Here is a 26,006-nt window from a genome sequence, read left to right as displayed (position 1 = left end):
CAAGAGAATGTCCAAAAGGACAGTGGCTTGAGCAAGGCATGTTCATTTCTTTTTCACATAAAATAAGCTGAAGACAGGCAGTCCAGCTAGTCATGACACCTCTGCAGTCACAGGGGACCCAGGCTTTCTCCGCTGTTCAGCTCCACCATTCTAGCACTGGCCTCAAGGTCACGTCATGTACCAAAAGTGCTGCTGGAACTCCAGCCAGTACATCAGAGCTCCAAGCATCAGGGAAGAGAAAGACTCAAATGGGCACTCCTCTAAGCTAAGCCAAGCCAGCTTGCAATTAAGCTGATTTACTGGAGGGCCTATGTAACGTTTTCATTTATAGCTCATTGGCCAGAAGCTTGTCACATGGCCACAGCTAGCTGCAAGGGAAACAGAAATGTAGTCTTTATCGGGAAGAGCAGCTAAAAATTGGGGTCTGTCACTAAGGAAGAAGGAGAAACTGGATGTTGGTGGGAAGCCAGCACTGCCTAGCCCAGGGTAGAGTGGAGCAGTGGTCCTTCAACTTGTGAGGAGGGGGGCAGGAAGGCAGCCTAATCACAGGGGCCGTGCCGTGGAGGGGCTGGACTCTTCCGTAGCAAATAGGGGATTGCTGAAAGATTCTCAGCAGGAGCCAAGGGTTGAGGAACCTGGAACTGTTGGGCAGAAAATGGAAGCATGCAAGGAGGGGAAGGGAACTGTGAGAAGTTAATAAGGGCACGAGGCAGGGAAGGGCACCCCAGGAGAGCCAAGGCTAAGCCTGGCAACAGTGGGAGGTGATGCCAGGGCCCCGGGGAGGGACACAGATCTACTGAGGGTAGTCTGGGAGGAACACAGTACTAGCAGATAGCTGTGTCTGAGGCAGCTGTTAACCATCAAGTCAGGTGGCTCAAAGGCAACTGAGAATCCAAGTGGAAGCTCAGGTGAGATGACAGCACTGGGAACATAGATGGAGCGATCAGTCATACAGTGGTGGATGGGATCAGCCAGGCAGGGATCCAGTCGTTCAGCTGGAGGACTCTGATGGATCTTTCGGAGTTACTGGGGAAGGAGAACAATGGAGTGACCAACTGCATAAATTTTGAAGCCAGAGCTGGGTTCAAATCCAGACTTTAATAGCCATAAGCCTGTGGGCTGGCTAACAACACTTTCTAAGCCTTAATTTTCTCATGTGCAAAATGGAAATAAAGAGGCCTTCTGTGCGGGCTGATAGGAGGGCTGAATGAGTAATGAGTAGCACATTCCCACACAGGGAACTGCACTAACCAGTAAATACCTGCTCTTACCAGTAAACCACCCCCCCCCGCCCCCCACTTACTGAAGAGGACATCAGTGCCTTTCTTGGGGCCATTCACTGTGCCCAACAGTCCTCTCACTGCAAGGTGGGGCCCGTGGAGCCCTGTGTGGGATCGCTCAGGTGAGGTCACAAGCACTGTGCCTCTCCAGGACCCTGAGACCTCCAACCCAGCATGGCTAGGGCAGCCCCTGGCTCTGCCAAACCTCCTGGACAGGGGCATCTGCAGCCCCAGACAGGTGGGTCAAGAGAAGTGTTATGCCTCCTGCCAGCAGGGAAAAGGGGCCAGAGTGGGCCATGGCATGCCCCTTTCCTTAAAGGGCACAGCCAGAAAGAGCACACATGGCCCAAACTTCAGCTTGAATCCCATTGACCAAAGCTTAGTTGTGTGGCCACATCCAGCTGCAAGGAACTGGGAAGTGTAGGCTTCATTCTGGGCAATCATGTGCCCAGCTAGACAGAAATTGGAGTGTTCCAATATTACAATAGAGAAGGAGAGAATGGATATTGAGGGAAAACAGCAGCCATAGGGTGCAGGGAAAGAGAGAGGGCATGGCACCCTGGGTGCAGGGTGGTGGGAGGCTCTGAGCGCTGGGAGACCCCATGCACCTGGGACTCACATGTGCGGCATGCACATCGCCTGGCACCCAGCCCGCAGGAACTCAGCTGTGGGGGCACTGTGGGTGGGTGGGCAGGGGAGCTGTTGTAGCTGAGGACCACCTCTACTGGCCAGAAGGACAAATCACCAACTTCTCCAGTAGAATTTTTCCAGATCCCTGGAGTTCCTTCTGGTCCCTCACCAAAGCCAAAATAGCGCAGAGAGGAAGAAAATATCTTCCTTCCACTCCTCTGAGTTTTTGCCCATTGTCAAAGCTCATTGCAGCCATTGTCATTGTCTCTACTGCCCAGGCCTTGGGCACGGTCCATCCTCCACAGGCAGGGATTGACCATTCCCTAGGTCTCCTGACACCCCCTCCACCCTGGCAGAGCTAGGGCCAAATGTTCCCTGCCGGAGTGGAGTGGACTCCAGCCCATTCTGTCTTAAGGAGCCTCTCCTCTCCCAACTTGAGCTTTTTTTTTTTTTTTTTTTTTTTTTTTTTTGACAAGGTCTAGCTCTGTCATGAGGGTGGAGTACAGTGGCACGATCTCGGCTCACTGCAGCCTCTGCCTCCCGGGTTCAAGCAATCCACCCACCTCAGCCTCCCGAGTAGCTGGGATTACAGGGGCATGCCGCCATGCCAGGCTAATTTTTGCAATTTTAGTAGAGATGGGGTTTCACCACGTTGGCCAGGCTGGTCTCGAACTCCTGACCTCAGGTTATCTGCCTGCCTTGGCCTCCCAAAGTGCTGATATTACAGGCGTGAGCCACCATGCCCAGCCCCCGACTTGAGCTTTGAGAAGCAAGCTAAGAGTCAACACTTCCCTCTGAAGCGAAGCACTACCTCTGCCCTGACTGGGCTGCTGCTGCCTCTCTCTGCTCCTCCTTGTGTGTGAAGATATTCGGTGGAGGGAAGAAAGACAGGGTCCTCAAATCCTGTCAGTGTATCTGAGTTGTCTTGGCTTGGGTTAGGCTCTGTGTCTTCCAGTAGCTAACCTGGAGCATGGGTCCCCGGCGCCACACGTGCATGCACATCGTCCTTATGCTTTCATTCCTTTCATTGTGACTGGACGAGTACTTACTTTCTGGTTTGTGCCTTCATGGGGGACTTTAGTGTCTCATCAATCCTTTCAGCCATACAGTCAGCACACACTGGGGGCCCATGATGTGCTGAGCCTTTGCAAGTGCCACGAAATAGCCTAGCACAGTCAGCAGCACGGAGTGGGGACTCTGCCACCCACTGGCTGTGGGACTGGGGTGTATTACAGATGGGGACTGGGGCTCAGAAAGACTGAGTGACTCGTATAGGTCAAACCAGGACTGACCCCAAAGTTCTCCACCGTTTTGTTAATTCTAAAATAAAGATGAGGCCGAGCATAGTGGCTCATACCTGTAATCCCAGCACTTTGGGAGGCGCCAGGTGGGTGGATTGCTTGAGGCCAGGAATTTGAGACCAGCCTGGACAACAGGGCAAAACCCTGTCTCTACAAAAAAATACAAAGATTAGCTGGGTGTGATGGTGGCACACGCCTGTAACGCCAGCTACTCGGGAGGCTGAGACACGAGAATCGCTAGAACCCAGGAGGCAGAGGCTGCAGTGAGCCGAGTTCATGCGGCTGCACTCCAGCTTGGGTGACAGAGCAAGACTCTATTTCAAAAATAAAATAAAAAATAAGGCCAGGCACAGTGGCTCAGGCCTGCAATCCCAGCACTTTGGGAGGCTGAGGCAGGCGGATCACCTGAGGTCGGGAGTTTGAGACCAGACTGGCCAACATGGCAAAAACCCATCTTTACTAAAAACATAAAAATTAGCCTGGCTTGATGGTGCACACCTGTAATCCCAGCTACTCAGGAGGCTGAGCAGGAGAATCACTTGAAACCTGGGAGGCGGAGGTTGCAGTGAGCCAAGATCAGGCCACTGCACTCCAGCCTGGGTGACAGAGACTCCATCTCAAAAAAAATAAAAATAAAATAAAGATCAGGGTCCTGAGTGAAATCTCACATGTCCTTTGAAAATGTGCAAAAGTACAGTACATGTACTGGGCGACATGTATCATTTTTAAGCCACACTTCTTTGTTCTCAGGTTTGTTCTGGATCATCCAGGTGGCTAAGTCAGAGGCTACTGGGTGGGTGTGGGGCTGCAGGCTTTGGAAGGAACTGCAGACATAGCATGCATGTTTGCAGAAGTCACTCCGAGTGGAGGCTGCAGGTGAGTGCATTAGCTGAGGGTAGTGTGCTATTTATTTGAGCTGAAGTAAGGAGACTGCCTGGATCCTCTGGATCCTCTTTCTCCATTCAGAGAGAAGCCCACTGCCTCCTGCTCAAGGGCTCCAGGGACTCCAGGGTGGGTGGGGTAAGCAAGGCTCCATTTTCATGCTGCCGATAAAGACATACCCGAGACTGGACAATTTCCAAAAGAAAGAGGTTTATTGGACTTACGGTTCCACATGGCTGGGGAGGCCTCACAATCATGGTGGAAGGCAAGGAGGAGCAAGTCACATCTTGCATGGATGGCACCAGGCAAAGGAGAAAGCTTGTGCAGAGACACTCCCGTTTTAAAAACCATTACATCTTGTGAGACACATTCACTATCACAAGAACAGCACGGGAAAGATCCCCCACACCATGATTCAATCATCTCCCACTAGGTCCCTCCTTCTCCTTGTCTCCTTTCCTGCGGATGTTTTCTTCCCTGCAGCCCAGTGCACCCAGGTAGCCTCTTCCCCCTTGATTTTACTCAGGTAGCACTGACACAGACATTTGTGAGCAGCAACTTTTACTGAAGGTTTAGGGTCACACAAAGTGTGAGCAGGGAGGCAAGGCTTACAGTGCAGCTCACAGCACAGAGAACCAAGTTAAACTGAATCTCAGGAAACCATTATTTATTTTCTCTCTCTCTTTCTTTCTTTTAGAGACCTGGTCTTTCTCTATCACCCAGGCTGGAGAGCAGTGGTGCAATCATAGCTCACTGCAGCCTCGAACTCCTGGGCTCAAGTGATCCTCCTGCCTTAGCCTTCTGAGTAGCTGGGGCTACAGACACCTGCCACCATGCCTGATAAGTTTTTTTAAAAACTTTTGTGGAGATGGGGTCTCACCATATTGCCCAAGCTGGTCTTGAACTTCTGGGCTCAAGCAATCCTCTTGCCTCAGCCTCCCAAAGTCCTGGGATTCCAGCTGTGAGCCACCATGCACCCCCAACCCCTATTTTCAAGGGCCCTGCAATATTTGTGTCAACATGACATCACACTGTTCATTCTTCATAAGCCAGAGCCTTCCTCCACCCCCAGCCCCCTCATTCTCCCTCTCTTGGAGCCAATTCAAATCTCCTCACCCCCAAATCTATTTCTCATGCAGAGCAGTACAGCTCCCCCTCTGAACTAATATTATCCCCAGGCCTAACTTTGCGTGCCCCCAAATCTCCCTGAGGTGCTCTGCTAAACATCAAGACCACTGACTTCAGATTCTGGCAACACCATGGACTCAGCTAATGCTGATGCCACCTCCCCTGCCAACACTGAGAAACTCAGAACCAAATATAAGTGAAAGATGTTAGAACAACAGCGGAACTTGAAAAAGGAGTGGAGAAGCATCGAGGTGTCGAGTGTACAGAGAGAACTTAGAGCCAGATTTGGGCTTTAACCCAGGGGGCCCAGTGAGAAACTGGACATCGACGGGGGCCCCACCAACGGGAGCTGAGGGTTCAACACCCACTAGGATCCAGAGGTGTGGCCTTGTGGAGAACTGGAACTGAGACCTCTGTATAAAGCAAGAACCCTGGAAGGATGGCCCCTCAGAAAAGAATTACCCACAAAACTAGGAGGTGACACATGAATTTTGTCTTTGCCCAGGCCTCTGGGTGGCAGAAAAGTTTCCTGGGAAAAATCAAAACTGAAAACCAAAACTATTCATGAAGGTGGCAGCCAAATTTATGATATCCATATGGCAAAGAATTCCCAAGATGAAAAATTACACAAAAATGCTCCCCCATGAGCCCTTGGGAGCAGTTGTCAGAAACAAATACAAAACATCTCTGAGGCCATTTTCACAATCCAGAATATATAGGACTCCCATGGAACAAAACAACTCCACTGCAGATGAATTCACAAACAACAGCTACAAATCACATGAAGAAACCATCTGCCATGAAGGAGAGCCAGCAGGCACAACACACAAGAAAATCATTACCTCCAGCTGGGCGTGGTGGCTCACGCCTGTAATCCCAGCACTTTGGGAGGCTGAGGCAGGCGGATCACGAGGTCAGGAGATCGAGACCATCCTGGCTAACACGGTGAAACCCCGTCTCTACTAAAAATACAAAAAAATTAGCCAGGCGTGGTGGCGGGCACCTGTAGTCCCAGCTACGGGAGTCTGAGGCAGGAGAATGGCATGATCCCGGGAGGCGGAGCTTACAGTGAGCCGAGATTGCGCCACTGCACTCCAGCCTGGACTACAGAGTGAGACTCCATCTCAAAAAAAAAAAAAAAAAAAAAAAGAAAATCATTACCTCTAAGAACCTGAAATAATAGGACAAGCCAAAAGAGATATAAAATTAGCATATTAAAATGATTAAAAATACAAAGGAAGGAATAAAAATGATAAAGAACAGGATACTGTGTAAAACAACAGATTTGGAAAAGAACCACAGAGACGAAAGAATATGGTTATTGAATTTGTAAACACAATATACTGGCAAGCCAGCAGATTAGACACAGTTGAATTGAGAATAGGTGTACTGGAAGGCAGATCTGCAGAAATTCACCAGAACTCTGGCAAAGAGAATATTTGAAAGAAAAGCTAAAAGACATGGATAATAAAACGAGAAAGTCCAATATACCACTAATAGGAGTTCCAGAAGAAAAAGTCAAAATGAATCAGAAAGTGATAATATTTGCCACATTCAAACAAATAATGCATGAAGTTTTTCTAGAACAAGAAATAGCCATGAATCTTCAGATTGAAGAGGCACATTGATTACTGAGCATGATAAAAATAAATATACAAATAGACATTGCAGAACACCAAAGGTAGATCTTAAAAGCAACTAGGGAGAAAATACAGCTTAATTTAAAAGGATCAATAATTAGATTGGAGACAAATTTTCTTAATAATATCTGCCAAAAACAATAAACATAAATATATTCAATGTGCTGAGGGAAGACAACCATGAACTTCAAGTTCCAGACCCATGAAAATTATTATTTAAGAGTAAGGGGGAAAAGATATTTGTAGACAAAAACAAGTTTTATCACTCAAGATCCTCACTGAAATAATTACTATAGGAACTGTAGGATATATATTGGTAAGATGGAAATGGAACCCACAGGAAATATATGCAATCGAAGTGTCCCAGTTATTTTTTGGGGGTATAACAAGCCACCCCAAATTTAGTGAAGTAAAAGAACAGCCATTTTATTATGCTCACAGGTTTTGTGGGTTAGGAACTCAAACAGATACAGCAACGATGGCTCGACTTTTTTTTTTTTTTTTTGAGATGGTGTTTCGCTCTTGTTGCCGAGGCTGGAGTGCAATGGCACAATCTCAGTTCACTGAAACCTCCACCTCCCGGGTTCAAGCGATTCTTCTGCCTCAGCCTCCCAAGTAGCTGGGATTACAGGCGTGCACAACCACGACCGGCTAATTCTTGCATTTTTAGTAGAGACGGGGTTTCACCATGTTGGCCAGGCTGGTATCGAGCTCCTGAGCTCAAGTGATCCACCCACCTCGGCCTCCCAAAGTGCTGGGATTACAGGCATGAGCCACCAAGCCCAGCCAGCTCAACTTTTTAAATGATGTCTGGGGCTCCAGCTGGAAAGTCCTGAATGGCTCATGTGGCTGAGGGCTGGAAGCACCTGGAGGCCCCTTCACTCACATATCTAGGATCTGAGCTAAGATTATTCAAAGACCATGCTGAGTGAAGACTGTTGACTGTAACATCTACAAATGGCCTCTACATGGGAGTGTCCAGAGAGCAAGTGCTCCAAAGAACTAGGAAAGATGGGTGACCTTTTCTAATCTGGTCTCAGAAATCACACACCACATTCTACTGACTCAAACAAGTCACTAAGGTCATCCCAAATTCAAAAGGAGACGAAATAGATTCCATCTCTTGATGGGGGGTGTCGAGGTCATATTGCAGAAGAGCATATGAGGTGGGAGCTATGGTTGCTTCTATCTTTAAAAAAATACAAACTGCCACAGTAAACAAAAATGTTATCCATTATAAACCTAAGTAGTTGTTGAGCTGGGCCTGGTGACTTGAACCTGTAATCTCAGCTACTCAGGAGGCTGATGCTGGGAATTACTTGAGGGCAGGAGTTTGAGACCAGCCTGGGCAACATAACAAGACCCTGGATCTCTACAAAAACATTAAAAAAACAAAAACAAAAACAAAAAAGCTGGGCATGATGGCACATGCCTGCAGTCCTAGGAGGCTGAGGTGGGAGGATCACTTGAGCCCAGGAGTTGGAAGCTGCAGTGAACTATCATTGTGCCACTGCACTCCAGCCTGGGCAACAGAGAGAGACCCCCATCTCTAAAAAGAAAAAAAAAGTCATTGATTTATACCAACAACAACAAAAATGAATAATTTGGGATGTTAAAAATAAGATGAAAATAAAACATTAGATAATAATACATGGAAAATGGAAGGTGTGTAATTGGAGTTGAAGCTTTTAAGATCTTTGCTTGGGAGGGGCATAAAGATATAAGCCAGGTAGAGAGGCTCATGTTTGTAATCCAGCACTTGGAAGGCTGAGACAGGAGAATCTCTTGAGATTAAGAGTTCCAGACCAGACTGGGCAACATAGCAAGATTCTGCCTCTACAACCAAAAGTTTTCTAAACTTAGCCAGGCATGGTGGTATACACCTATAGTCCTAGCTACTTGGGAGGCTGAGGTGGGAGGATCCCTTGAGCCCAAGAGTTTGAAGCTACAGTGAGCTATGATCATGCCACTGTACTCCAGCCTGAGTGACAGAGCAAGATCCCATCTCTTAAAAAATAAAATTATATTAATTAAATATACTGATTAATTTATCCCTTGTTAAATCAAATACACATGATAGAAATATAAGTTAACTACTAAAAGAATCAAAATACAATGTATAATTTTCAAACCAGTATAAGGAAAGGGGGTGGAGATAAAGAAAATTTGATTAATATAGTAGACACTGGCAGGCCGGGCATGGTGGCTCACCCTGCAATCCCAGCACTTTGGGAGGCCAAGGTGGGTGGATCATCTGAGGTCAGGAGTTCAAGACCAGCCTGGCCAAAATGGTGAAACCCCATCTCTACTAAAAATACAAAAATTAATTGGGCATGGTGGTGTGCACCTGTCGTCCCAGCTACTCTGGAGGCTGAGGCATGAGAATTGCTTGAACCCGGGAGGAGGAGACTGCAGTGAGCCAAGACTGCATGACTGCACTCCAGTCTGGATGAGAGAGCAAGACTCCGTCTCAAAAAAAAAAAAAAAAAAAAAAAAAGATACTAGCAAAGGGAGGAAAGAAGCAAAGCAAAATCATGGTAAATATAGGCCAGGCACAGTGGCTCACACCTGTAATCCCAGCACTTTGGGAGGCCAAGGCAGGCAGATCACTTGAGGCCAGAAGTTCAAGACTGGCCTGTCCAACATGGTGAAACCCTATCTCTACCAAAAAAAAAAAAAAATTAGCCAGGTGTGGTGGCACATGCCTGTAGTCCCAGCTACTCAGGAGGCTGAGGCAGGTGAATCACTTGAATCCAGGAGGCAGAAGTTGCAGTGAGCCGAGATTGCGCTGCTGCATTCCAGCCTGGGCAACAGAGAGAGACTCCATCTCAAAAAAAAAAAAAAAAAGAAAACATGGTAAATATAAAATAAGTAAAATTGCAGAATTAAATCCAAATATATAATAATAATAAATGTAAATGGACTCGATTTTTCATTTAAATAACAGAGAATCTCAGATTATATTTTTAAAATTCTAGCTATATGCTATTTATAAGAGATACACCTAAAACATAATGACACAGAAATATTGGGAATATTTTTATACTAAGCAGATGCTAACCAAAAGAAAGATAGTGTAGCAATATTAGTATTAGGCAAAATAGACTTTAAGGCAAAAGCCATCACTAAGAAAAAGGTGTCATTATATAATGATAAAAGGAATAATTCATCAATAGGATAAAACAATGTTGAACCTACTTGCAACTAATAACTCTAAAATATATACAGCAAACAGTTACAGAATTACAAGAAAAAACTGTCAAAGTCACCATCATACTGAGAGATTTTAAACAAAGGGTTATCAACTCCAGGCCTACGTGTTAGAATCACAGATGCTTTAAGATTACAATCATTCCTTTAACATGGTCTAATTCTAGACATGATTTCTTCACCTGCCAGTCTGTGTAAACTGAAGGAGGCAGTACAGAGGTTTGTCCTCATGCTGGCTGAATAACTGCACACTTGTCAGGCAGCAGAAATGTGCACAGCCAGATGTTTTTTACTAAAATAATCATTTTTTTTCTACCACAAATACATGAGCCTCAAAGAGTGGCAGCTGTCCTAAATTGATTTATTTTATATCTACTGGAGCACCTACTTTACACTGAGGGTGGCTGTGCTCCTTAAGACATTAGGTTATAGTAATCTGAGTTTTTGTCAATTAAATCATATTTCTCAACCCATTCACAGACGCTTGTATGTGTATTATATATTCACATATTATAAATTAGCAAAGTAGAATGCTTAAAAATGTTTTTATCTCATTCAGCCTCTGGTTTACAGATAAGGAAACAGATCCAGAGACAGTAATGAGTTTCCAAGAGCCTTAAACTACTGTTTAAGCACCTGCCGCCTGATTCCACCTCAGCCTCGCTCCACCTTCCCAGAAGAAGAAAAAAAGGAAGTGACAACAAGGAAGGGGTGAGGCTTACACCAGGAAAGTCTACCTCCCAGAAATCCCCAGCTAACTTCTACTTACATCTCATTGGCCAGTACTGGATCCTAAGCCTACCCCTAGCTGCAAGGGATGATGGGAAGTATAATTTGTTTGCCAATCCCATCAAAATCAGGGTTCTGCCACATACTTAATTAACAACAAATTAACCTACATTTGCTAATTGGCTACTGTTTTAAGGACGTGGCTCAAGTCTTTACCTCCAGATACCTCCAGATTAGGGATACTTCCCCCTAATGTTGGCCTTGCTGCACTGTATCATAGTTATTCACAACTTTCTCCAGTAACTAAATTATAAGCTTTTTGAAATCAGGGACTATTGTGGCGAGGATGAAAAGCTAGTGTAGGAAAGCGCTTGTGAAATTTTCTGTGCTGTGCATACACAGAGTGATATTTTCATTATCGATAGCAGGAATGCTTTTTGCGCAATCTCACCCACCCCAGCTGCTATGGTTTGAATGTGTTCCCCCAAAATTCATGTGTTGGAAGCTTGTCCTCATTCTGATGGTATTAAGAGGTGAAACCTTTAAGAGATGATTAGGTCATGAGGGCTCTGCCCTCATGAATGGATTAATGCTATTATGCAAGAGTGAGTGAAGCGTTATCGCCGAGGGGTGGGCTCCTGATAAAAAGGATTAATTCAGCCGATTTCCTCTCTCTGTCTCTCCTGCCCTTGCTTTCGCCTTCTGCCTTTTGCCACAGAGTGGCCCTCACCAGATGCTGGCACCATGCTCTTGAACTTCCCAGCCTCCAAAAGAGTAAGCCGAATAGATTTCCATTCATTGTAAGTTACCCAGTCTGTGGTATTCTGTTACAGCAGCAGAAAATGAACTAAGAGGCCAGTGGCACTGTCTTTGCACACAGTATATGCTCAGCATGTGTGCACTCTATCATTCAATACAACGTTTATACATCCTCCTCCCCTGCTCCCACCCTCCAGCTTCTGCTGGGTGTGCAGGAGCTCAGGCACCATGGTGGGCCTCTATGTGCCCCAGGATGCTGTCTCCAGGTGGACAAAAGTGAGTCTAAGGGGAGTGGGACATCAAAGCAAGCACTTCCTCATCCTATTGCAGGCCCTGTGCCAGCGTGGCAGGTCTCCGTATGAAGGCTGGGGGCCTGGGGCGGGCTATGGGGAAGAAGAGAGAGAAGTGAGAGGCAGGGACAGACTGAGCTGGAGCGAGAACGAGGAGGGACTGCATACAGATGTGGTCTAGAGATAGCCTTTGCCCCCATTCCAGAAACCAAAGCCTACAATGCTCTACCCTCAGTCTGCAAGGCTCTGCCCAGCCCAGCACCAGGTGCTCCTCTCAGCAGCCCTGAGCAAAGGGCAGGAGGCACGTTGTAAGCCTAGGGACTGCACCAGGCTGACTTTTCACACACTAGTCTCATTGCATCTTCATATCATCACCCAAAGGTAAGTATTTCCATTTTACAGGTAAGGAGAGTGAGGCCCAGAGATCTAAGTGGGCTGCCCAAGGCCATCCAGTAAGGGACAGGGCTGGGGTTGATCTGACTCTGAACTCCATGCCCTTTCACAGGACTGTACCTCTGACGCAGGGCACCAGCAGGCACCCAGGCCTCATCCCTGGGCGGATAGTGCTACACCTGTGGGGGCAAGGCAGCGGCCCTGCAGGGGTAGGTGCCTGGTTGCCACCCTCCCCATCTGTGGCTGCTTCCTCCCCCTCCACAGCCAGCAGGAGCAGTTTCATGGAGCTGGGAGTCCCGTGGGCTCCCCACTTCCAGGCAGCTCCTCAACTCTTCAATCTGGATCTATCTGGGGGTGGGTCAGAAAAGGCTGCCTCTTGGACCAGGCGCAGTGGCTCACAGCTGTAATCCTAGCACTTTGGGAGGCCAAGGTGGGCCAATCACTTGAGGTCAGGAGTTTGAGACCAGCCTGGCCAACATGGTAAAACCCCATCTCTACTAAAAATATACCAAAAAAAAAAAAAAAGAAATTAGCTGAGTGTGGTGGCGCATGCTTCTGCAGTGGCAGCTACTCAGGAGGCTGAGGCACGAGGATCGCTTGAACCCAGGAGGCAGAGGCTGCAGCGAGCCAAGATCGCACCACTGCACTCCAGCCTGGACAACAGAGTGAGACTCCATCAAAAAAATAAAAGGAAGGAAGGAATGAAAGGGAAGGAAGGAAAGGGAGGGAGGGAGGGAGGGAGGGAAAGAATGAAGGAAGGAAGGAAGGAAGGAAGGAAGGAAGGAAGGAAGGAAGGAAGGAAGGGAAGGAAGTAAGAAAGGGTTTCCTAGAATGCACCAGGCCAAGACTAAGACCCAGACCCCTCCCCAGCTATCCCAATCTCCCTGTAGTTGCTGGGGATCCAGAGCCTGTCCTGCTCTCCCCCAGCCCAGGGTGCCCTTCCTGCCTTCTCAGTGGCCGGGGTGCCCCTTTCCCTGTCTTTTTCCTGGCGTGCCCTCTGGCAAGGGAGTGGGTCCTGAGCTGTGTGCAGGGTGCATGAGTGACACAGAGTGGGGTGGAACAGAATCCCAGGAAGGCTGAGCCCAGGCCCTGCCCTTCATCCCCTGGCCCTTTCCCAGAGGAGGCACAACAAACTCAAAGAGAACGTATGGGCTCCAGACCAAAGGTCCTTGGTTCATTGCATGCAGCTCCCACGGCTGCAGCGGCTTTTATGAGAAAGCAGCAAATCATAAGAAAACTATCTCCTTGGGAGGACTTAATTGGGACAGAAACTGCAGATGGATGCCAGATGTGCAACGGCATCCAAACCCGAGTCCCAAATCCCCACAAAGATCCTCAGTCGACTCTCCCGATCCTTTGACCAGGTAATAAGGGTCCTAACAGCAGTAGCAATGGCTCCATTTCTAAAGCACACACGGTATGCTATGCACTGCTTTTATTTCTAGTTCCTTTCATTACCTAGAGAGGCATTGCTCTGCACATTTTACAGATAAGGAAACTGAGGTTACTGAGGTTAGGTAACTCAACCAAGGTCACGTATTTAGAAAGTGGTGGAACTTTTCAAAATACTAAGTTGGGGAAATGCTCATCATTTGTAGAAAAATTTTCAATAAGGCATAAGAACACAGGTTTCCAGTTAACCCTCAGTTACCCAGAAAAGTAAATTCCCCAGAACGTCCTGCACATCGTGTATGCCTGTGTATGTGCATGCACTCGAATATTCTGATTAGCAGAGCTCGTGATAAACAGGCCAGACTACAGGGGAAAAAAAAATGTGCAGAAACCAGCAACCATATTCTCCGAATTCATCGCATGCTTGGAGATCCCCAGGTAAAAAGTTAGCAAAACAAACCTTGTTCAAAACAACTGGCCAAGGACGGGATGTGAAGCAGCCACTGCTGCTAGGGGCACAGCATCCATTGGAGTTCCCTCCCCACCCCTAACTGCCCGAGGGCAGCAGATCCAGGGTTGCCCGGCCACCTCCCTCTCCTGACTGCAGTGTGGGAAGAAACGCAGGACGCTGGCAGGCACCAGACCGTGCCCCGCCCCTGATCCACAGTGTGGCTTTGAGCACACCACTTTCCCTCTCTGGGCCTTGGTTTTCCCATCTGTAAAATCAGGGCACAGTGAACTGTAAAGGGCTCGGAGGGAAATTTCATGGACTGGTTGATGATCCCAGGCTGCCGACCTTTAGGAGAGGTCCTCCCTCCAGAGGGCTCTTGGACCTTGGGGATCCCAGGTGGGAGCCTTCATGGGAAGCGGAAGTGAGCCCTGAGACCTCTGCAGGCTTCTCTCCTACCTCTGAAAGACTGAGCAGGCAGCCTGGTGTCTCAGACACTCCTCATTTCCCTACTTCCCTTCAACAGGGTTAGAGTTCCTACGAAAGCTTTGCTGCCATGCAAGAAGGCAGAATGCTCTCCCACATGGAGACACACCCAGACAGTCCACGGGACACATGTGTGCATAAGCCCGAGTGTGCTCAAGCCCCTCCATACCACTGGCATGGCACTATGGCACTCTAAGCAGGAGCTCAGAGGCCTTCTGGGCCAGACCTAGGGCAGCCCTTGCCACTCCTGAGTGACAGACCTAAGTCTGGGTACCAGGGCAGTGAGGACTTCCAGAATGTACACAATATAGCAGGACCCACTCTGCTTCTTGTCCTTCCTCCAAGTGCCCACTCAGCATCTTAAAATGGAGATGTAGCCTGGTGCAGTGGCTCACGCCTATAATCCCAGCACTTTGGGAGGCCAAAGTGGGTGGATCACTTGAGCCCAGGAGTTCAAGACCAGTCTGGGCAACATAGCAAGATCCCACCTCCATAAAATTTTTTCAAAGATTAGACAGGCATGGTGGTGCATGCCTATGGTCGTGGCTGCCTGGGAGGCTGAAGTGCGAGAATCACCTAAGCCTAGGAGTCCAAGGCTGCAGTGAGCTGAGATTGCACCACTGCACTTCAGCCTGACCCTGCCTCAAAAAAAAAAAAAAAAAACAGAGAGATGCTCCCAGCTTTCTTCCAGGAGCGAGGTGTTCCCTTCATTCCTTGGGATTAACAGTCAACACCGCCCCCTCTAAGCCACTTATTGTGATATTGACATACTTCAGTGTCAGTACTAGGGACTGCTCCAAGTCCCAGCGTGGCTGGGACCACCCTGGTGCCTTCCCCCTCTTCAGACTCCCCAGCAATGTGACAACTGAGTGGGGGGTGACACTAGGTCCTCTGGTAGGTCAGGAGCTGTAATGACCCAGTCCTGCCGGGCCACCCTGTAGCATCACGCTGTGGCAGGGAGGCAGGGATTGCAGGCACCTGAGTCCTCCTCACACGCTCAGCTGACCCCGCAGGTCCCTGACCTAGGCTGTGTTTGGTGCCTGTCCTTGCATATGGCGGGCAGCAGCCAGGCTTTGTGTGCAGCACTGTGTCACAGCCGTCTCGCTGTCTGCAGGACTGTTACCGGTGACAGCAGCTATGTGCCTGGCCCTTCTGGGAGCTCAGGAGGGTCCTGCTTACAGGGCGAATTTTGTGCTGAGACAGCTGAGAGGCCAGGTGTTCTGGGCGGCCCAGGAAAACCAGCCGTCAGCATCTCCTGCCCACACCTGTCCTGAGGTCAGAATGAACTTGAGTCCAGCAGGCTCCCAGAGCCAGAGAGCTTCTGCACCTGCAAAGCCCGGGTCCCTGCTTCAGACTGAAGGTAGTGGGGACCTGAAGAGAATGCATACAGGCACCTCAGACTGGACACAGGGGTTGCGGGGGGAGCGGAGGGGAGCCCCTGGGCCCACCCCACCCACCCCACCCTGGCAATTCAGCTCGAAACAAATGATTAGCCTCTCTGTATAGATCCATGTTTCTCTCCTGGGCATGTCGGTTCGGTAAAACCCCGTTCATTTGGGCCTCACTGTGACCTCTAGGACGCTGGCCAAAGGGCAAGCGCCGCCAGGCCAAGGGGTCTGGGAGTGAAATCGTGGTTGGGGATAGGTGACAGGGATGTTGAATCGGCCCGAGCGGTTCTTTCTTTTCGAGTGAATTTCGCATTGGTCTCTAGAATGCAAGCTTGTCCAACGCGTGGCCCAAGGGCGGCATGTGACTGAGGAAGGTTTTGAATGCGGCCCAAATTCATAAAGCTTTCTTAGAACACTGAGGTATTTTCGCGATTTTTTCTTTTAGCTCACCGGCTGTCGGTAGTGTTAGTGTATTTTACGTATGGTCCAAGACAATTCTTCAACTTCAAAAGACGGAACGCCCCTGCAATGGGACGCCAGACACCTCTAAGAGTGGGTGTAGGCCTCCAAAAGTGTCCACATGATACTTCCAGAAAAACTTCACATGCGGAGGTGTGCAGGAATGTGCGTGCTGCTAGAAAAGAGGCCTGAGGGGTCTGCCCAACGTCCTGAGAACCCGAGAGAGCAGGGCCCGCTGGGACAGGCAGGGGAAGGCCTCGGGAGGGACACGACGGTCCGGCAGCAGAGCCTGCGGGGCTGGAGGAGGCGCCCTCCTCTCAGCTGCTCTTCCTGCCCCTTTCGGTGGCGAAGATGGATGGGGCCCGGGGCTTTCGGCGGGGCCCGAGGGGCCGGCGAGGCTGCGGCCCTGGAGCCCCCTGCCTGGCAGCCATTTGGGCCCCAGGGAAATATCGGCGCTTTGGCTAACCGAATTATTCTTTCGGTTTGAGCCAGCTCCCCTTTTTGAGTCAGATCCGGCGGCAGGGCCAGAAAAGCGCTTTCTGAAACCCCAGCGCGGTCCTCGGTGGGGGTGGAATGGGGTGGGGTGGGGGGCGCGGCCGCGCCGCTGGGCGCCCTCCCCGCCCTCCCCCCTCCCCACCCCCAGTCCTCCCCCCGCTGCCCGCCCCCCAAGCCCGGTGTCGCCCCCTCCGCCCCCTGCCGCATCCCCGGAGCCAGTGCCCACAGGGGCCAGGCAGCCCGCAGGGGTCGCTCACGGCTGGTGTAGGGGTCCACCACGCTAGTACTTCGGGCACCAAAATAGAAAAAGAATAATGCTTGGAAAGAATCTGATGTTTCCGAAGGAGCATCGAAAATCGCCGTTACGGGAAAAGTAAAACTCTTGAGGGACTTCCTTACACTAATTTAACTGTCCCGGGTTGTTTTTATTTCTAATTGTGCTGGGGGGATGGGCATCATGATCTGTTTTCAGGGCTTAATGCCCCCTCCACGGTCCCTGGGGGACCTCTGGCCTTGGTGCCTCTCCAGGACATCCTGATATCTCCGAGGTCCCATTTCAACTCCCTGGGGTCCCGGGCTGCCCAGCTGTTATTTTGCAGAATTTCTCTCCCACAGTGTCACCAGTAGTTCTGCTTATCGCTCCTGCCACTGAGTCACAAGGGGAGGAGGGGATTTCTGAGCTGTTTCAACACTTACCCAGAATATTAGGGGTTTCATGCAGCCCTTGTTTATTTAAAAAAAAAGAAAAGAAAAGAAAGAAAGAAAAGAAAGCCCCAAAGCCAACAAAATATGACACACACGTACAGAAGGAGGGAAGGCAAGGGGGTGGGGGCCTTGCAGAACCAAATGGCCTATCTGCTGAGCTGGGGCTGGAGCTGGAAGTCAGGTTTCCTGTCCCCACTCCCCCAGCCTGGGCCCACCCCGTGCCTTCTGTTTCACCCAGGGCTGTGGAAACCAGCTAATGTTTATGGAGCACTTCCTCCCGCCAGCGGGCACAGTTCTAAGCCCTTTATAAGAAATAGCTCATCCAATGCCCGTAATTGCACCCGGAGGCGTGAGGGCTGTTATTGTGCCTGCCAGCCGGTTTCATAGATAGGAGACAGCACGGAGAGTTCAACTGCACTGGGGTACTTGGGTTTCCTGTGGAGAAAAATTTGCCCATCGCTTTGGCACAGAATCTGTGCCAAGACAGATTCTCCTCAGCCAAGGCAGGCCTCAGAGTCCCCAGAGTCCAGCTACAGGATGCCCAGAATCTCCCTCCAGCTGAGACAAGCTGGCCAGGGGCTTGGGACCTCTGAGCTCCTTGGGGAGCTGAGGGGGCGCTGTCCTGGAGTCCAAGACCTGGGCTGTGTTCACTACCCCTGGCCAGGATTCAGCAGCAACACAGATACCCAGGAAAGGGGCTGTGGCCTGAGCAGCCAGCCTGCAGCCATAGGGAGGGTGTGACTCCAGCGAAACTCCAGCAAGAAGGGCCGCATGTGAGGTCAAGTCCCCAGCATCTAGAATGTGCTGCCCTTGACAACTAGGAAGCGCTAACCCCTGGGGAAGAAAGGGCAGATGTTGCCTGGTGATGGAGGGAGATGTGGGATAGGGGTGGAAGTGGGTGCATGGCCTCTTCCTCCTCCCTCTCCTCCGTGCCCTTCATTCTCCTTCTGTGGATCTTCATTGAGCACCTACTGTGCACCTGCCCTCAGTGGCCTCTCACTTCCTCCTCTTCCTTCCCAATTCCTTTACCAACTGTGAGATCTTTTGAAGTGACTGTGAGACCTTGGATAAGTCCCTTCCCACTTAGACCCTCAGTTTCCTCTTCTGGAGGAGCAGTGGCCAGGGTTCTGCGGCCCTTTCAGCAGCGTAGTGTGGGCAGATAGTAAAGACCACTCCTAGCTGGAGACGAGAGGCTCGGGAGCTGCTGGCCAGTCACACAATGGCATGGGGCTGACCACAGGAGCACGATGTGGCACATGCCCTGCTGGAGGTGTGTGGTGAGACCCCTGGGTATCTGCCTCAGGTGGGCCCTTGAAGGATGAGTAGAAGCTCACTAGGTAGATACAGTGGGAACTGCCAAGCCCGGGAAGGTTCCTCCAGGCCAGAGGGTATAGCCCATGCACACACACAGCTCCAGGAACAGCACGAGGCACTGGGGCAAAGCCCTCCCAGTGTGGCTATATTGCCGTATGTGCCAGAGAGGGGGGATGCCAACCTACCTCCATGTCCAGAGCTGTCTTTACCCAGGCCCAAGGCCCAGCCCTCTGCCTTCAGCCTCCACGCAGCCCTCTGTCTTCAGCCGTGGCCACCACCACTCAGGAAGGTCTGGAAGAGCCTGCTGAGGCCAAGGCAGAGAGAGAGAAGGCAGTTTTAACAGAGCAGAATCCCTCAGGCAGGCCCCATGGCTGAAGACACCATGGCATAGGTGGGCAGCTGGGGTGAGGGAGGGGGGCTGGACAACCCTGTGTCTTCTTCTAGAAGTCCAGGGCAGGCCAGGGTGCCCCAGATGTGGGGAAGAAAGAGCTTCAGGGGCTTCTTGTAGGCTCTCTGGTGAGTTAGTGTATACATATGTTTGTGTGATCCTATGTGTGAGCTGTGGGCTCCTGGCAGGCAAGACCCATGCATAGATGCACAGGCGTGTGTACACAGCTTTGCACACTCACATCTGGGCGTGCAGCAGCAGAAAGGATGCACAGCAGGTGCGGGGAGAATGAGAGAGCTCTTGGGGTGTAGACAGAACCACGTAGACCTGAGTTCACCTTGGGTTCTCCCTGCCAGGTACTGTTTCCAACAAAGGTAGTTGGGATGTCAGGCAAGGAGGGTAGCCCTGCCTGTGGCAGGTGCCTGGTGGATGATACCACGATGATGAAAGCAGGGGCCTGGGCTTCAGGTCGGGGCTGCAGTGTGGGGGAGCCACAGCAAGAGTATGAAACCTCTGGGGGATCTGGGTTCTTGGAGCCAGCTGACCCCAGGCCATTGCAAGGCTGAAAGCTTTAGTTTTCATATTCGCAAAGTCCCATGAGTTCATCTGGGGAGGAGGAATGAGAGCAGTCCCTCCCCCAAAAGTCTGGGCTTCCAGTATTGAAGGGGTTAGTGGGGCCCACTCAGATTGGAGATGAGTCACTGACTTCCCCCACAATTCCTCCCTTCATGCCCGCATCCTGGCCAGAGCCTAGGACCCCCCCCCAGGAACCTCGGGAGGGCTTTGCAGCTGCTACCCGAAGACCTGGAAAGCCCGATCGGGAGTGGGGTCTCAGGGCCCAGCCCCAGGTCATCAGGGCAAGGCCTGAAGAGTGCAGAATCCACCCTGCAGAAGTTCTGATGCCACCGGCGAAGGAGGCTGTTCTCAGGTAGCTGCCACAATAGAATGACCAGTTGTCGAAGGCTTATGTTATTTCTCACCCTCACAGTAATCTTGCAAGCTAGGTATTGCTAACGCCATTTCACACGGGAAAACTAAGGGTTGGAGACAGTGAATAACCCATCCCAGGTCATACCACCTGCAAGGGAGGGTACCCGGATTGCAAACCGGTCCACCTGACTCCAGAGCCGGGGAGGTTTCTGTTCTCTGGACTGGCTGAGAAGCTCCCAGGGAGGCATGGACCTCTCCTAGCCTGTTGCTGCAGGAGTCAGCATGTGGTGAGAGCCTGCCTCAAGTGTTTGGGGCCCGCCACCATAAACCTGAGTGATTCCACACGGCCTAGGAATGGCTGGGAGGCCATTAGGAAGTCTCCGGGCCTCTTTAGGGCTACAGAGGGTGAGATGACGTCTGTGTCCTGCTCACAGCTGAGACCCAATTCACATTGTGGGTCCTGGCTCAGAGGGTAGGTGTTATAATGAGCCTGAGGGCATCCTTTTTTTTTTAAGTTGGGGTCTCGCTCTGTCGCCCAGGCTAGAGTGCCCTGGTGCGATCATAGCTCACTGTAGCCTTGAACTCCTGGCTCAAGAGATCCCCCTCCCACCTCAGCTCCGGAGTCACTGGGACCACAGACTTGCACCACTGCCTCGCACAAGGGTCAGCTTCATGATCAGCAGCTCTCCCCAGGTCACCATAATCCTGCCCCCAGGATGCGGAAAGTGGCGCTGGCAGTCACCACCGCCTCCGTAAGTCTGGCAGATTCCCAGCCCTGCGTTCTCCAAATACAGGGCAACTAAAAGGAAAAGGGGGAAATAGGAATTAAGGCATCACCCCTCACCACTTTCCAGTTAGTCTAGGGGGAAATCGGCACCTCTCCAGAGGTTTGGGGACCCCTCTTTCCATTCCCTGTGTCCCCAGGCCGATCCCCAGCCCTTTACTCCAACGGTAGACCTGAAGCTGTCGAGATATCAACTCAACATCTTAGGAGGGAGGGGAGACACTGAAGAAAAAAAAAACAGCTGCCCCCAGGAGGGACAACGATTCTCCCAAGAACAGGCAGTCCCGAACTTCTCCCAGCACCCTGAACAATGAGGTAAACGGAGGTGTGGCGGGCCGCTCCCCCTACCCCTGCTAGCTGGATGCCAGCCCCCACCGCAAGCCCAGGGCTCAGCTGGCAGGGCCCCGCATGCAGCCCCCGCCCGGGGCAGGGCTGAGTGGCAGAGCGCAACAGCCATGCCCCCTTCCTGGCCTGGGCTCCTGCCTGGGCCCCTGGAGCCGGCCTCTCCCCCTCTGATGTAAGCTGATATTTTAATTCTCTTACAAGGAATGGTGTTTAGAGAAATGACTTAACCGGATTACTCATCGTCTCTAATGACTTGGCCTGACTCCAGCGCTATTCCTAGACGTGACGCTTGAGGCTTTGATTCTTTCTCTCTTTCCTTTTGCTCCTTTTTTTTTTTTTTTTTTTTTTTTTTTAATACCAAGAAATTACAGCCCTGCCTACGCGGAGGCCCAGCCCCTACACGCCCCCTTTGCATGGTATCCTGGGAGATGGAGTTCTGTCCTGGCCCCAGTCATGCCCCCATCCCCAGCCCAACTCCTCGCCCCTCTCCCGCCTCATCTTGGTGGGAGATGGGCAGGGTGTGGCTGGGCAGAGGTCATTTAATCTCTACATGCCTTGGTTTACTCTTCTGTCAAATGGAAGGGTCACCTGACATACAACAGAGAGTGGAAGTGTCAGTTGAGACCTTATTTTAAGTAAAAGTGTCACAGAGACCCAATGGTTTTAAGAGATTTCTTGTCCAGTGCATTCTGTGCTAAGCACCAGTCAAGACTCACACAGAGCTTTAGTTACCCTGACCCTGGGACTTACCAGGGCCTGGCCCTCACCCAGCCCAAACTTACTCCTTCCTGTCTGTGGACGAGTCTGTGGGCTTGTCCAGCACTTACTCTCTGGTTCTCAATTGTAATAAGGGGATAGATATAGATACAGCGCCCACTTCAGAGGGCTAGAGTGACATTGAAAGAAATACTCCATGCAAGATGGTGCAGTGTGTGTTAGGGTCAGCCCTGGTCCAAGGCATTTTCACCCCTTTCAGCACAAGGCCTTGGCTGAGTAGCTGGAGCGGGGACTGATTCTTAGTAGCCTGTGAGGTTGGCAAGGGCCACATCTTCTGCTCCACAAGGATACGGACTTCCTTCTGGTTGTGGCTACATCCCAGGTCTAGCTCAGTGCTGGCACATAGTAGGACCACACAACACATGTTGGATGAGTGGATGACTGAATAAGTGGAGCATTATCCTGCTTTCCACGGGAGGGGCCTGAGGCCCTGACAGGTTAAGTGTCCAAGGCCACACAGCTGGGCTGTGTCTGAGTGGGAATGAAACCCCCAATTTTCTCTCCTTGCCCTCCGTTCCCCTCCCCCAGGGGAATTCAGCTTCCACCCTTCAGGCTCAGGAAGTTCAGAACCATGGGTTTCTACCCTGCTGGGACACACTGGGGAGATGTGGGGTGGAGAGGGGAAACCAGCCCAGCCCTGGCCCAACACAGTAAATCTTTCCAGATTGGCTGGAGGTTGGAGGGAACCTAGAGCCAGGTGCAGATGCAGCTTCCAGTGTGGACAAAGCTTGGGAAGCTGGTTTACACGCGCCCTGGGGTATAGTGGCCAAAGCTCATTCAGGCAGGAAGTTGGCCCTTGGTGATCTGGGACTCACAACCACCTCCCCACTCCTTCACCCCCAGCAGTTCCCCAAAGGCCAAAAGCTATTCTTGTCTTTTTCTAAAAGAGGCATTTGAAACCATGAGCCAATTTTTTCCATTCCTGAGCTTGGGTATCATCTATTTCGGGCATTTGTTGTTTTCCATGAGTTGCAAATGCTGCTGTGAAGCTGGCCTTTCCTGGACAGCTAGCACGGGGAACGAGGAGTTAGGCAAGCCGGGCGGGGCCGCGTTAAAAATACTTCCCCACTTCATTTCTCCTTTGAAAACAAACCCCCAGGGGCCTTTGGCAACTGCTGAGCCTGGGAACTGAGCTTCCCAGGATAGAAGACTGGCTGTGCATTCTGTTTCCTGAGGGCACTGGATGGGTTTGCGGGTCCCAGAAGAAACAAAAGCACTGATTTTGCTGTGTGACTTTGGACAGTTTGCTTAACCTCTCTGGGCCTGGTGACCTCCTTTCTAAAATGAGACCAGGTGGACAGATGATCTTGAATGGTCCCTATATCTCTGAGAGCTCCAGGATGAGAACCACCCCCGGGGCCAGATCTTCTTCCTAGAAATGGGCTAACAAGAGGTGCTAGGACATGGAGGTGGGAGTTAGAAAGCAGCTTTTAGCTCAGTCTCTGGGAACACTTTGTGAGCTCCTTAGCCCTGAAACTGTTCTAAGGGGGTCTATAATGTTCTCAGCAGGATTCATGTAATTGCAAAAAGATTAAACGCTATCAAGAGGAGATTAAATACACTGTGCTGGGCACACAGCCCAGCAGTTCCCAAAGAAGCAGATCTGTGTTCCAACAAGGAAAGTCTGTAAGATCTAGCGGTGATCGAAAAAGCAAGTTTCAGAATGGAGCAATGAGAATTGTATCGTTTCTTTAAACACACACATAAAACAAAGCTATCTATTTTTCTATACCATGGATACATATATAGTTTTGAAAATACACATAGGGAAAGTTCTGGAAGACTTCACCCAATCTGATGGGTCTTTACCTCTGGGGCAGGGAGGGAACTGGATTTGGTGTAGCATCAGAGAGGGCTGATTTACTTGCATGTTTTTACAGGACGAATGTGTTTATTTATAAGTGATGGTTTGTTTTTCTTATTATTAAGACACACAGAGAGACACCAGGACACTGAGGGGCTAGCTGACCCCCTCTGTAGGCACAGAGGCGTCCTGGCCTGGGATCCTGTGGTTGGAGGGTGCAGGAGGAGGGTGGCTTTGGGCCGGAGTGGAGGTGTGTGAGATGGAGGCTTGAGCAATGGAAGTGTTTATGCTTTTAGCCAGACGAATGGAGATGTCTGTTTTCTGCAGGATTTACTGGCCATTGTAAATTACTTTCTATTGCAAACAGTTGCCTCAGGAAGCAATTAAATTTAGATCCTATCGTTCTCAGGCTGGCACAGGCAGGTGTTGACTTGCTGAGGCTTTGCACAACAGCCCTTGTCTGTCAGAATGTGCCCAGCTGCCCGGATGGCAGAATAACCCTAACTCTTGGTGGGATGAGCTGCTGTCTTATAAGATAGTGAGTTCCTTGTCATTAGCGGTATCCAACCCACAAGTGAGGGGTTGGCCTAGATTGTGACCCCGGGGGCTGCATCCAGAGCTCCATCCCCAACCTTGGGCATAGTGCCTGCCAATCAATGCTTCCAGAATGGACAAAGGTGCTTCCTGATGGCATCCCATCATAGTGTCTTCCACCACAGCCTTAGCTTTCCTGGAGGGGAAAGTGGCTTGTAAACTTGCCAAAGTGGGATGCATTGTTATAATTACCATTATGATTGTTCTGGGTGTCTATTACCAATTCTACAGGTGCTGGCTCTTACAAGCCAACCCATTATGAGGTAGACAGGGGATTTATCCTGCAGATCCCACAGGGTCGTCTGCTCTAGACTGAGCCTGCAGACATCTTCCATCCCAGGGCCAAAGGGTAAGGACCAGGGTTTCAGGTTCACCAAACTGCGGCCCTGGTCCCTTCGTTTAGTGTGAGGAGGGGCACCAGAATGATGAGTGGTTAGTAATGGGTGCAAAGTGGGTGGGGGGATGCCTGGGTATGAGGGCTCCTCTTCCCGGGTCTAGCTCTGGCTCCAACACCTACCAGCTGTGCTACTTGAGCTAATCTCTCAGACCTCAGTTTTACCCTATAAAATGAGGACAATGATGGTGTCAAGTGCATAGAGCTATTATGAGTATTAAAATTCATCAACAAAGATTTTTGTGTAGCTTCTATGTGCTAGGAACAGGGTTCCCATCCTAGCTAGCCACCTGCTGAGACTGAAACCCTGAGCCTCTGTTTCTTCCTCTTTGGCCTGCACAGGTCCAGGTTGCTGCTATGGCTGGCTGGGCACCTCCTCCTGCCTCCATTCACCCTAGGCCTCATTCCCACCTCCCACAGCCTGAACTCATGCCCCTTCTTTGGACTACTCAGCTTGTAGCTGCCACACTCTGTCTGCATTATGTGTGTGGACATTGACTATTACTGGCAGGCCTGGCCACAGAGCCTAGGCCAAGGATTTACTAGTTTGGTCCTTGTCTAGCTCACACTAACCACCTCTCCTTTTTTTTTTTTTTTTTTTTTTTTTTTTTTGGAGGCAGGGTCTCCGTCTATTGCCCAGGATCCAGGATAGAGTGCAGTGGTGTGATCAAGACACACTGCAGCCTCGACCTTCTGGGCTCAAGTGATCCTCCCGCCTCCGCCTCCCAAAGCAGGGATTCCAGGCGTGAGCCGCCGCTCCCGGCCTCACCTGGCCTTCTTTGCTGGGCTAGGTGGGGACTGGGAAATGCACAGGGCCACTTTCAAATCAAAGTCAGAAGCACTTTGCTCGCTCCACAGAGCCCTCAGTGCTCTGCTGAAAGCAAGGAGGCTTTTTCCAAGGCTCTAGTTTTGCCTCCAGGGAAACTGAGGCACAAGGCAGCAATGATTCCTGGGGGTCCTGCCTCCGCTCCTCTAGGTGAGGAGCCTATTCCAGGGGCTCCACTCTGAAAGCCTAGAGGCGAGGGGCGCGCACTACAATTCCCAGAGGTCCCCGGGCTCAA

General features: G+C 50.6%; 1 long non-coding RNA gene across 1 annotated transcript; it reads right to left on the bottom strand.

Annotated features, from left to right (window-relative positions):
• Positions 1 to 17,167: 17,167 nt before the first annotated feature.
• On the bottom strand, positions 17,168 to 25,953 carry LOC130541209 (uncharacterized). The gene is made up of 3 exons (XR_008955254.2): positions 21,605 to 25,953; positions 19,115 to 19,230; positions 17,168 to 17,558 (listed from the first exon to the last, which is right to left on the bottom strand). It is a non-coding gene; the product is annotated as an uncharacterized LOC130541209 (long non-coding RNA).
• Positions 25,954 to 26,006: the final 53 nt, after the last annotated feature.

Source organism: Pan paniscus, chromosome 12 (genome assembly GCF_029289425.2).
Source record: "Pan paniscus chromosome 12, NHGRI_mPanPan1-v2.0_pri, whole genome shotgun sequence".
NCBI lineage: Eukaryota > Metazoa > Chordata > Mammalia > Primates > Hominidae > Pan > Pan paniscus.
Note: the sequence above shows the minus strand (reverse complement) of the source record. Positions and strands in the feature narration are given on the sequence as shown.